Source organism: Diabrotica virgifera, chromosome 8 (genome assembly GCF_917563875.1).
Source record: "Diabrotica virgifera virgifera chromosome 8, PGI_DIABVI_V3a".
Taxonomy (NCBI): Eukaryota; Metazoa; Arthropoda; class Insecta; order Coleoptera; family Chrysomelidae; genus Diabrotica; species Diabrotica virgifera.
In genome coordinates, this window is record NC_065450.1 from 65,968,577 (window position 1) to 65,981,829 (window position 13,253).

The 13,253-nt window shown below is 34.1% G+C and overlaps 1 protein-coding gene across 2 annotated transcripts in view; it reads right to left on the bottom strand.

Moving 5' to 3' along the window:
* Nucleotides 1–13,253, bottom strand: part of LOC114331768 (mediator of RNA polymerase II transcription subunit 13) — a 369,259-nt gene that overhangs the window by 191,924 nt on the left and 164,082 nt on the right. The gene's annotated exons all lie outside the window — the stretch shown is intronic.

Genomic DNA, 13,253 nt, shown 5'->3' on the forward strand with positions numbered 1-13,253 from the left:
AATGCTATTAACTTGTTCGATAACTCATTTAATAGATATTTTTAAGTACTTTCACAAATGTTTAATAAGTTTATGTTATAAAATGCATCATTTTCCCGTAATTTAAGCTGGAATACTTAAATTTGGGTACTCCGAAAAAAATATGCATTCAATTACCACTTAAAATATGCATTCAATAACTCACTTTTATTTAATATTATAAGATTTTTTTAGTAAGGAGTTTATTTAATTTTTTATTAGCTTCAATTTTGGTAATAATAACTTTTTTGTAAAAACTCATAGTTTTTGAGTTATCTATGAAAAATCGGTTAAAAACATGCATTTTTTTACGAAAAATTTAAATTTTTGATCTTTAATAACTCAAAAAGTTTTGATTTATTTTAATAACTTTATACAGTGCTAGTCAAAAGTCCGTACCCCCCCTCGTATCTTTTGACCGGTTATACTTATAATAGTGAAATTTGGAGGAAGGAAATGAACGGACGTAGGCTTCTTAACTAGTCATGACAGGTGACGTAAAAGTGACAGATGACTTTACAGCGCCACTGTGACAGATAATTTTAAATGGTACCCTATGGTAAGCGACACCTCGTTTGATAGGTATTGAAAATACCTATTCAGCTATACTAATTTTGTTTGAGTTTAAGCTCATTTGGACGAATACATGAAATAATATAAACTTGTAGTTTCGCATTTAATTAATAAAAATTCAAACCTCCACCTATGGTTACTTGTCAAAAAGGTTGACGTTGACGTAAAAACTACTAGAGAGCTGAAAAATGTCAACTTTTTTGACAAAATAACCATGGGCGGACATTTTAATTTTTAAGAATTAAATGCGAAACTACAAAGTTATATTTATTTCATTTATTCACCAAAATCAAAATCAACTTAAACCCAAAAAAAATAGTATGACTGAAGAGATATTTTCAATACCTTTCAAATGAGGTGTCACTTGCCCATAAGGTCCCATTTAAAATTATCTGTCACAGTGGCGCTGTAAAGTCATCTGTCACTATTACGTCACCTGTCATGACTAGTTAAGAAGCGTACGTCCGTTTATTTCCTCACTCCAAATTTCACTATTATATGTATAACCGATCAAAAGATACGAGGGGGGGGGGGTACGGACTTTTGACTAGCACTGTATAACAAATTTTGCTTAGAATTTGTCCCCCTATCTAATTATGGGGTTATTTTTAATAAAATAATTTTCACCCAGAGAAGGGGTGGCATCCACCCCCAGGGTAAAAGCGCAAGTTGGCACATGTCACCTTTGTACCTTGAGATATCCTCTAACCGCTCACCAATTTTCATGCAAATCGATGGAGGTTGAACGAAATCGGAGGTAATAGCTCATATCCACCTTCAGTGACTCCACTAATTATCGACCATTTAGAACTAAATATAATAATAGGTCTGGATCCCGCGGTTGAAAAAAAAGTTGATTAATAGCAAGTTGAAAATTTGGTAATAGCTTAAGGACGTCTAGTCGGATAAACTTTGATGTATGGGAACACTGGAACAGGGGAAGTTTTAATTGTGGAACAGGTTAAAAATTTGGAACGGTCAGACCACGAAAACGGCACATGTATTTTGTCCGACAGAACAGACTTAAACTCTCCGAACAGAGATTAAACTCTCATGCAAAAATCAGACTGCTATTTATCACTTGTCATAATTCCTGTCATTTGACATATTCTACATGTTCCACTCATTAAAACGCCCATTTGGTGATAAATAGCGGTCTGATTTTTGCATGAGAGTTTAATCTCTGTTCGGAGAGTTTAAGTCTGTTCTGTCGGACAAAATACATGTGCCGTTTTCGTGGTCTGACCGTTCCAAATTTTTAACCTGTTCCACAATTAAAACTTCCCCTGTTCCAGTGTTCCCATATATCAAAGTTTGTCCGACTAGACACCCTTAAGCTATTAACAAATTTTGAGCTTGCTATTAATCAACTTTTTTTTCATACGCGGGATCCAGACCTATAAATTTTGTCTTGGAAACATTAATCTTTAGACCCATTTCTCTTTCTGTCGTGTTTCCACAAATGAATAACTCTTTAAGGCTCTGGAGACAATCGCATAAGATAACAATGTTGTCACCGTATGTAAGATTATTAATAAGTTCACCGTTGATTATGATATCCGAGTAGAAATTATATAGCAGCGAGGAGAGAATGCATCCCTCTCTAACGCTTCTTTGAATGTAATATTCGTCGTTGAATCTCCCATTGACTGTTTCCAATACAAGTTTTCTATGATACATAGGTCTCTACCATCAATGCCTTTGGTTCTCATCAATCAAAAGCCCATTAAAATCGGGTACCCAGCGCATTGCTAAATTTCAGAAATTATGAAATTATCTTAGGTGTCTTCATTTCTATATCTATAAAGTATTCCAATGCCTTCCACTCTTCTGAGAATGGTCATTTTGTTAACTTTTGTTAAATTGGAATATTCTGACCAAATGCGTTGTAAATTGGGATTCACATTTGAAAAATCTCGTACTCCTTCCTTTCAAACAAAATTTCCTGAACATTTGCAACAGGTACAGTCAACATAATGAAGGAAACTCGAGCTACGTTAAAAAAACAAATCATAATATAACAACAATTACTGTTTTATTTAATATTTTTTATAAAAAATAACCGTAAGACACTTTTATAACCTTTAAGTAGAAAGTTACAACAAAACATTTTATTTTATGACAACTGTGTTTGTACTATAGTATAAGAGCTGTGAGACATTTTTGAGTAGGTATTTTAGGCAACCTGAAAATTTTTCAGGTGACTTTTCTATGATAGCCTAATACAAAAATGCCGGTCTGGCTGGAGGGTAGCGGTTATTTTCCCCAAAAATCCCCCCCAAAGTTAAAAAAAGGGCAAAAATTGATATTACAAAAAATACCATTGACGTGACTTTAAAGTAAATTTAAATATTCAAATATAAAGAAAATAAACAGACCAGGCGATTTGAGGGCGATTTAAACTCTGCAAGATACTTGCATGGGCGTCCCAGGATTATTTTCAGGGGATGCATCTGAACTTCACAAGATTTCATCTGAATCTGTACATACTATTAACGAGTATAAAATATACAACTATACATGCATAGCTATGTACACTCCTTCCGGGCAGGGAGGTGCAATTGTTATTTTGACAGGGTATTTTTTAATATTAAAAATAAATATTCTAAAAAAGACAGGTTTTTTTTGGTGAAATTTTCCAACTGCCATGTGATCAAACAAATTACGGGTGCATATAAATGAAAAGCGCTATAGGTAAGCACCAGTGTGAGAAAGAGCGTATACCGATAGCTGTTTGCGTCCTCTGTTCTAACTGAGCGAGTCCGTTCGCTCGAGAAAAATCACGTGACCTAGCGATAACCATGTTGTTGTAACTTTTTCTTAATTAAAGGAAAATAATATCTACGTACTATACAATACAGTGATGAGCAAGCTAATAACCGGCAAAATAGCTCAAAAGGTTGAAAACATAACACATTGCGAAACAAAAAGAGTTTCATCTCTTTTTGTTTCGAGATGTATTATGTTTTCCATCTTTTGAGCTGTTTTGCCGGTTATTAGCGCGCTCATCACTGTAGATTTTGCAAATATGATAGAAAAAAAAAACAAATGTATTATTATAAATATATAGGTAGAAAAGTATTAAACTATAGACTAAATTAATTCTGTGTCTTGTACTTCTTCTTCAAACTCCTCATCTGAGCTTAAATATTCATTCTCTTTTTCTTTGTTAGACTCCCCTCAAGACTCAGATTCGTCTTCTACCTAATCTGTAAATAGTTATAATATGTATTTAGAGTTAATTAAAAGATTATTAGTGATTAATTAATTGAGTTGCTACGTATTCTTTCTTTTAAAACCAATACTTAATACTTTTCCTTATATAACCAATCACATCAGGTTTTTTATTTCTTAGTATATGACCAAAGTAGCTCATTTTTTTCCTTCATAGTGTTGAGTATTTCTTGTCTAATTTTCATCTTTCTTAATGTTTCCGCGTTTGTTACGTGTTGTGTACATTATTTTTTTACATTATTCGATAACACCACATCTCAACAATGGCAAGTCTTTCTTCAGATGCGCCCGTGGTTGTGCAGGCTTCGACTCCGTACAAAATGACAGAGAATACGTAGCAAATCAATTAATTAATCAGTAATTAATTTTTAATAAATTCTAAATGCATATTACAACTATCTACAGTTCATGTAGAAGAAGAATCTGAGTCTCGAGGGGAGTCTGACGAAGAAGAAAAGAATGAATATTTAAGCTCAGATGAGGAGTTTGAAGAAGAAGTACAAGATTCGGACACAGAATTTATTTAGTTTATAGTTTTATAATTTTCTACCTATATATTTATAATAATAAATTTGTCATTTCCTATCATATTTGCAAAATCTATTGTATAGTACGTATTATTTTCCTTTAATTAAGGAAAAGTTACTTAAAAAACTATAATATATAACAATTACTCTAACGTTTCGAGGCACAACAACATGGGTATCACCAGGTCACGTGATTTTTCTCGAGCGAACGGACTCACTTCGCTAGAACAGAGGACGCAAACAGCTATCGGTATACGCTCTTTCTCACACTGCTGCTTACCTATAGCGCTTTTCATTTATATGAACCCGTAATTTGTTTGATCACATGGCAGTTGGAAAATTTCACCAAAAAGCTGCCTTTTTTAGAATATTTATTTTTAATATTAAAAAATACCCTGTCAAAATAACAATTGTACCTCCCTGTCCAGAAGGAATATACATAGCTATGCATGTATAGTTGTATATTTTATACTTGTTAATAGTATGTACAGATTCAGATAAAATCTTCTGAAGTTAATATGCATCCCCTGAAAATAATCCTGGGACGCCCATGCAAGTATCTTGCAGAGCTAAAATCGCCCTCAAATCGCCTGGCTTGTTTATTTTCCTAATATTTGAATATTTAAATTTACTTTAAAGTCACGTCAATGATATTTTTTGTAATAACAATTTTTACCCTTTTTTTAACTTTGGGGGGGATTTTTGGGGAAAATAACCGCTACCCTCCAGCCAGACCGGCATTTTTGTATTAGGCTATTATGGAAGAGTCACCTGAAAAATTTTCAGCTTGCCTAAAATACCTACTCAAAAATGTCTCACAGCTCTTGGACCACTAGTATAGTACATTAAGCATCAAAATTAACGCAACACCTTAAAAATGGGACATTTTTGATGTCTCGTATTTCCTAAACCTGTTGTCCGATTTTAGTGATTTTTTTGATATGTTATGGCTTTATTCTTCAAGAATATCGATGCAATAATATTGTTGCTAAACAGATAAGTGTCATTGTATACCAGGTGTAACAATGATAGTGTGTTTTGTCCTCACCAAGTTTGGAACACCCTGTGGAATATAATAACGTATATAAAATATTGAAATTAAAACTCAACTGTAGCCTTAGGCTTTCTCAACATTTTGCTTTTTCATTAATTCGCTTATGTTGGATAATAAAAAAGTTAGGTATTTTAACAACTAACAACGTTCTTCATCAATACAGAGTGTTTCTAAATAAGTGCGACAGACTGTAAGGGGTAATGAAAAAATAATGACCGTTTGCGTTATAAACATATGTCCGCAAATGCTTCGTTTCCGAGATACGGGTGTTGAATTTTTTCTTACAAACTGACGATAGTTATTGCTCTAAAATCGGTTGAGATATGCAAATGATACTTAGTACGTTTTAAGAGGTAGTTATTGCGCATTTTTTGATATACAATTAAGAATTTTATATTCACCATTGGCGTGAATACGGGTGATATTACGCGTATGCACGCCAATGGTGAATATAAAATTTTTAATTGTATGCCCAAAAATTCGCAATAACTATCTCTTAATATATATCAATCGGTTTTAAAACGTCTTGCGACGTTGTCCGATGCCTAATTTCCATGACACTCTCTAATGAGAGTGTCATGCTATCATCCCATTGGCCCTCTCTAAGATCTCTTGCGCTCATCGCCTTCGTTACTCCCTCTCTCCAAGATTTCTTGGGTCTTCCTCTCTTTCTGCGGTTTGGTGGTACCCATTGCATAATTATTTTAGGGAGTCTTGAGTTATCCATCCTCTGGACGTGTCCGTACCATATCAGCTGTTTTCTTTCTATGTCTGTTGTTAGAGAGCCGTCAACCCCCATTCGCTGTCTTATCTCATCATTACGTATTCTCTCTCTGCGTGACACTCCTACTGATCTTCTAAAAGCGTCCATTTCTACTGCCTCCAGTTTTCTTCTGTTGTTTTCGGTTATCCGCCAAGTTTCTGCTCCGTACAATAGACTGCTTTTAATAAGAGATTCGTAGATATTGTGTTTTCTTCTTTTTCCTATTTCATGATTCCACAGTACGCTGTTTAGACAACCTATTGTTTTTCTGGATTGTGTTATTCTTCTCTTTATTTCTTCATCATCTTTCCCCGTTGTGTCAAAAACGACTCCTAGATATGTGTAATGGTCGCAGGGCATGATGATTTCATTATTTTCTAATGTGATGTTCGATAGTTCGGTACCTATTGGCAGGTATTTTGTTTTTTCTGTATTAATTTCTAGTCCCCACTTTCTATATTCTTCTTGTAATTTCCTTGCCATGTACTCTAAATAATCTTTATCGTTTGCTATAACAACCTGGTCATCAGCAAACTGCAATGTGTATAAGCAAATCTCTCCAAGGTCTACGCCCATGCCTCTGCATTTTCGTTTCCACTCTTTCAATGCTTTTGCAACATATATTTTAAATAAGGTCGGTGATACACAACACCCCTGACGTAGACCTTTAATATCTACCAAATTTCATTTGGTCTTATCTTGGACTATCTCTTAATACCTACCAAATTTCATTTGCATATCTCAGCCGGTTTTAGAGCAATAAATAAATCGTCAGTATGTAAGAAAAAATTCAACATCCCGTATCTCGGAAACGAAGCATTTGCGGACATACGATTATAAAGCAAACTGTCATTATTTTTTCATGCAGAATTACCCCTTAAAGTTTGTCGCACTTGTTTAGAAACACCCTGTAATGATGAAGAACGTTGCTAGTTGTTAAAGTACCCAACTTTCTTATCCCACATAAGCAAATAAATCAAAAAGCAAAATGTTAAGAAAGCCTAAGGCTACAGTTGAGTTTTAATTTCAATATTTTATATATGCTAGAATATTCCACAAGGTGTTCCAAATTTTGAGGAAAAAACACACTATCATTGTTACACCCGGTATACAATGACACTTATCTTTTTAGCAACAATATTATTTATTACGTCGATATTCTTGAAGAATAAAGCTACAAAATATTTAAAAAAAATCACTAAAATCGGACAACAGGTTTAGGAAATACGAGACATCAAAAATGTCCCATTTTTAAGGTGGCGCCTTAATTTTGATGCTTAGTGTATACTTCAACATACATAAAATCATTTTAAAGTAGTAAAATATATTGAATAACTAAGAACTAATATAAAAAAATAAAATTTGCACGTATCGTAGGTTTAGTAGACACCACCGATAATATAACGACTCCACAAGCTAACGAAAAAAAGAGCATCGCAAGAGATCCCTCACAACCAACAAACACTGGAATTTGACAGTTCTCCGATGTTGATCGCTGCCGGTTTCCATGGCGACAACCCAAATAGCCTTGTACCGGCGTTGCCAAATTTCGAATCATTGAAAATTAATGAATACTGAAGTTCTGAAATGAAAATAGAATAAATAGGGTGTAGCAAGGTGCTAACGGTATAATATATAAATGCAATGGCGTTTATAGACGTCAACGGAATTAAAATTAATACAAACGATTAATAACGTTATACATTTTATATACACTGAAATTAGTTTTTAAAAATTACACACAACCGTTGTTACACAAAATTAGATCATAGCATAAGTGACACACAGTTTGGATTTTACAATGAATTGTGGGAACAAGGGGAGCTTTATTCTGTTTAAACGTATTAACGCAACGTAAACGTGTTTGGACTTAAATAAAAATGTGTATGCCTGCTTTATAGATTATGGAAACGCGTTTGATATAGTTGACACGACCAACTCATGACAATTTTGAAACAAAAGCAAACATACAAGAGAGATATAAGAATAAAAGAAAACTTATAACCAGACAGCGCACAACCCACACTCGCATAACACCAAAATTAAAAGGGGGGTATGGTAATGTTGCATTCTCTCTCCTTTGCTATTTAAAGCTAGATTATGCTAAACCAAAATTTTCCTGGATGTATTGGTTAGACATGGAAACGAACCGTGGCCTCCAAGATCGCCAGACATTAATCTTATGGATTTCTCAATCCGGGGCATGCTCAAGAACAGAGTTTTTGGGCGAAGATCGAAAACTTCGAAGATTTCAAACATTCGATAACAAACGAGTTAGATGTTTATCAACAATGAAGATCTCGCATTGCTTGCTCGCATTATTAATTCGATCGAAAAACGCAAATTTTGTTTCTTGTGACAATTCTTTTTTCACAGAACTTAGGGATAGTGCGCAGTACAATTTGTTCGATTTTTTTGTTCTGTTTGTTACTTCGAGGTTTACTTTTCCATCTGCTATACTTCCAAGATAATCATATGCAGTACATAACTATTTCCAGTTGAGTATTTTTGCATTTTATATTTATTTCATTTTCTTTTCTTTCGTCAATGACCATTATTTTGATTTTCTCGATGTTAATTTTCATTTTTAGTTTCTCTATTTCCTGTGTTTACTTATTTGTCGCGGGCCAAGAATGCATTTGACATAGTCAAATTAAACGACATTATCCATTTATTCTACGCAAGAGAGGTACCTCTAGGAATAATTAAAACGATCAAAAATATATACCTACCAGAACAAAACAATAAAAGTAACAGTAGATGAAGAACTAACTGACCCAAATGAAGCTGGCAATGGGATAAGACAGGGAGACTCCCTGAATTCTCTATTGTTCAACCTGATCATGAATGAAATAATAAAAAAACTAAGAACTAAAAAAGAATACCAAATGGGAGAAAAACAACTTAAATAATCTGATAAGATGTGAATTAGAGCTGGAGGATCAGCAGAAGTGGAAGATCCAGTGAATAAAGCAAACAGAGCCGCAGGTTGCCTGAATAAAACAATATGGGAGAAATAAAAATATCGGAAAAAAAGTGAAAGGCAGAATTTACAAAAAAGTCATCAGATCAATAATGACATACGCAACAGAAACACGACCTGATACAGAAAGGACAAAAATAATGCTAGAATCGGCAGAGATGAAATCCCTTCGAAAAATCGATGGTAAGACACTATGAGATAGAGCTAGATGTGCAGATATACGGCGGAAAAGGTGAACAACATTAATAATTGGGTAAAAAACAGAAGAGTAGAATGGAAGGATTATATAAGCCAAATAACAACAAACAGAGTAGTAAGGACGGCGAGAGACGGTTTTCCAATTGTAAGACGATCCGAAGACGAAAACGATGGAATCACAACTTACTTTAAGCCCGTTAAAAAACAGACAGAGTCATGGCTACACAAAAAGAAGAAAAGTTTCTCTATTTCCTCTCTTTATAATTACTTATTCAAGAGATCAACGACATATCCTGGTGCAGATATCGGTTCAGACCATAACCCTCTAATAGCTGACATCCAAGTGAAGCTCAAAAAAGTCGAAGAAAGCCCCAAAACACCAAAATTACATATCTCAGCATCCAACAAAACGCTAATAGAAAATGACCTGAATAATCAGCTAAAGAATTCAACAAATGAAAACAATACAGAAATATGGAACACGTTTAAAGATCTTACCTGGAAAGTAATGGAAAAATATACAACAATGATGCAGAGGCACAAAAAACAACAATGGATGACTGATGAAATCCTGGAATTGATGGAGCAGAGAAGAAAACTGAAAGATAACAAGACAGAATACAAAGAAAAACAGAAACTAATTAAACAAAAAATAAAGGTAGCTAAAGAAAAATGGATGGAGGATAAATGCAAGAAATTAGAAAAGTTGAATGAAAAACATGATACGTTTAATATATGTTTAAAAAAGTTAGAGAATAGAGAGTAGCTGGTCTTTATCAAAAGAAAACTCCACATACTATAATGGATTCGTCGGGAAAAATGATAATAGACGAACACGAAATTCGAACTACCTGGTATAATTATATAAATGAACTTTATAATGATGATAGACCCGAAGAACTGGAGACTTTAGATGAAGGTGAAGGACCAGAAATACTAAAATCAGAAATACTACATGCTATAAAATTGGCAAAAAGACAAGAAAGCCGTTGGTCCTGACAACATACCTACAGAAATGTTAAAACTCGTAAATGAGGAAAACATTGGAATACTAGTCAAACTTTTCAATGATGTTTATTCGACTGGTGATATCCCTGAAGATTGGTTAAAGTCCGAATTCATAACCCTACCAAAAAAACAACGTCCGAAAAACTGTAGCAATTATAGAATGATAAGCCTTATGAGCCACACTTTGAAAATCTTTCTGCGTATCATCCACAGTAGAATCACAGATAAATGTGAAGAAGATCAGGATGAAACACAATTTGGCTTCAGAAATGGACTGGGAACCCGGGACGCACTCTTTGCACTAAATGTATTATTGCAGAAATGCCGAGATCAAAGGAAAGACGTCTTTGCTGTATTTATTGACTATGAGAAAGCCTTTGATCGAGTACAACATCACAAATTAATTAAAATATTAAAGGATAAAGGAGTTGATAGTCAAGATGTACGAATCATAGAAAAATTATACTTCGTCAAACAGCGAGAGCTTATATTACTTCAAACATTATAAATGGAAAATCAACAGAAATATGCAAAATACAAAGAGGTGTCAGACAGGGTTGTATACTGTCCCCACTGTTATTCAATTTATATTCAGATATAATATTTAGCCGTTTGGCCCATTAAGATTCACGGTTATATGTTGATGGTCATATAATTTAAAAAGTACCCACTTTTAAATATCTTGGTTGCCATATTACTGAACAACTAGACCCAGATAAAGAGACAAAATGTAGAATCAAGATTTTTAAAGCACGACATTTTTAAAAATGAGGTCATTCTTCTGTAATGATAACTTCAACTTCAACTTCGAAAGCGCATGATTAAATGTTACATTTGGTCAGTCCTCTTGTATGGTGTCGAAGCATGGACATTAAAAATATCCACCATTAATCGTTTGGAGGCCTTTGAAATGTGGCTGCACAGACGTACACTGAAAATACCATGGACGGCTATGCTGACAAATGTGGCAGTCCTTATGAGAGCAAATGCTGCCCGCGAGCTGCTTAATAACATCAAATATAGAAAGATGGCCTATTTTGGACACGTAGTAAGGGGAGACCGGTATAATATTCTTCAACTTATTATGATGGGTAAAATCGAAGTACGCAGAGGAATTGGTAGAAAGCAAGTCTCTTGGTTGAAGAATATCCGGGAGTGGACAGGAATAAAGAAAGCAGAACAACTATTTAGAATAGCTCGAGACAGAGACAGTTTCGCCATGTTAATCGCCAACGTCAAGGGGACATGATAGGGCACGTTAAGAAGAAGAATAATTACTTATTATAGAGAAATTATAAACAGTATACACAAAATATTAAAACGCAAAATTAAGTAACTATGTATTTCTAGTGAAATTCAAGGAATGGCAACCGTGCTGCAACAAACGAAGCTCGTAGCACCGATTCGGAGCGATCAGGCAGAAGATTTAGCAACAAGCGTCGGCGTCGAACAGTTAGCGTCGTCGTACACACCTGACCTTTTCGAAAAGGTCAGGTGAGACTATACTCACACACACAAAACAGAAACGCGTTGGAATGTGTAGACAATAGGATGAAAGAGGAGGGAATTTACCGGTCAAACGATGCTCGATATAGGATGATTTAGCTCTATAATTTTAGAGAATGATTTTCTAAATATCGCTTATCCGGAAGAACAGTGTCACAACTCAAAAACAATAACTTTTTTCAGGAGAGATAATGGGTTTGTTTGATCTAAAAAGGAAGAATATGGATGAGTAAATGTTTCTTATAGTGTAAGAAGCAACACCAAAAATACTATATCTGATTTAACACAGAAAAAGATCAAATTTTGAGTTCTGTCACTTCTCTTTTAAAATATCGGTCACTTTTTTAAATATTAAAGAAAAATACCTAGGACACTTCTCGAAATACAACAGTTTTCGTGATAAATAACGATACGTTTACGTCGAACGTCAGAGCATAACCTCAAAAGTGTCATTGTTCCGGCATAAAAATATTCATTTTACCGCCAAATGAATAATGGCATTATTGGAAGTTTCCTGGTAAAATTATAAGATTTTTGGAATCAATTTAACAAGATAACTGGAATTGTAGATTTTTTGAGTTGGGTCACTGTTTCCCGGACGAGCGATATGGATAGTAACGGCAAAAAGAATGAGCATTATAAACCGTTTTCACTGTATTTTGACAAAATACCAAGCGATTAGTGAAATTCTAGGAGGCAACGGTGCTGCAACAAACGATAAGGATCCCGATTTATCCCTCTAGGATAAAAGAGCAGGGAATTTACCGGTCAAACTGTGCTCGTTATAGGACGATTTAACTCTATAATTTTAGAGATATTTTCTTAATTATCGCTCATCCGGAAGGAAAGTGTCACAAGTCAAAACCAACAACTTTTTCAGGAGATACAAAAATGGATTTTTTAGATCTTAATTTAACTGTAGGTTTTAAACGGTAACTGCTAAAATTTATAAATTAACAACGAAGAATACGGATAAGTGAATGTTTCTAATTGTGTAAGAAGAAAAACCAAAAACCGATGAGACTATCTGATTTAACAAAGAAAAAAAAATAGATCAAATTTTGAGTTATGTCACTTTTCTTTTAAAATATTGGTCATTTTTTAAAACATTAACGAATAAATAACGATACGTTCACGTCGAACGTCGGAGCATAACCCCAAAAGTGTCATTGTTCCGGAACAAAAACTTTAATAATGACATTACGTGGAAGTTGGAAGTTTCCTGGTAAAAGTATAGTATATTTGGAGTCAATTTAACAAGATAACTGGATTTATGTATTTTTTGAGTTATGTCACTTTTCTTCTAGACGAGCGATATGAAAAAAAGAATATGGCAGAAAGGACATCGCACACATCTTATGGAAAATATAATGTCACTCAAATTCAATA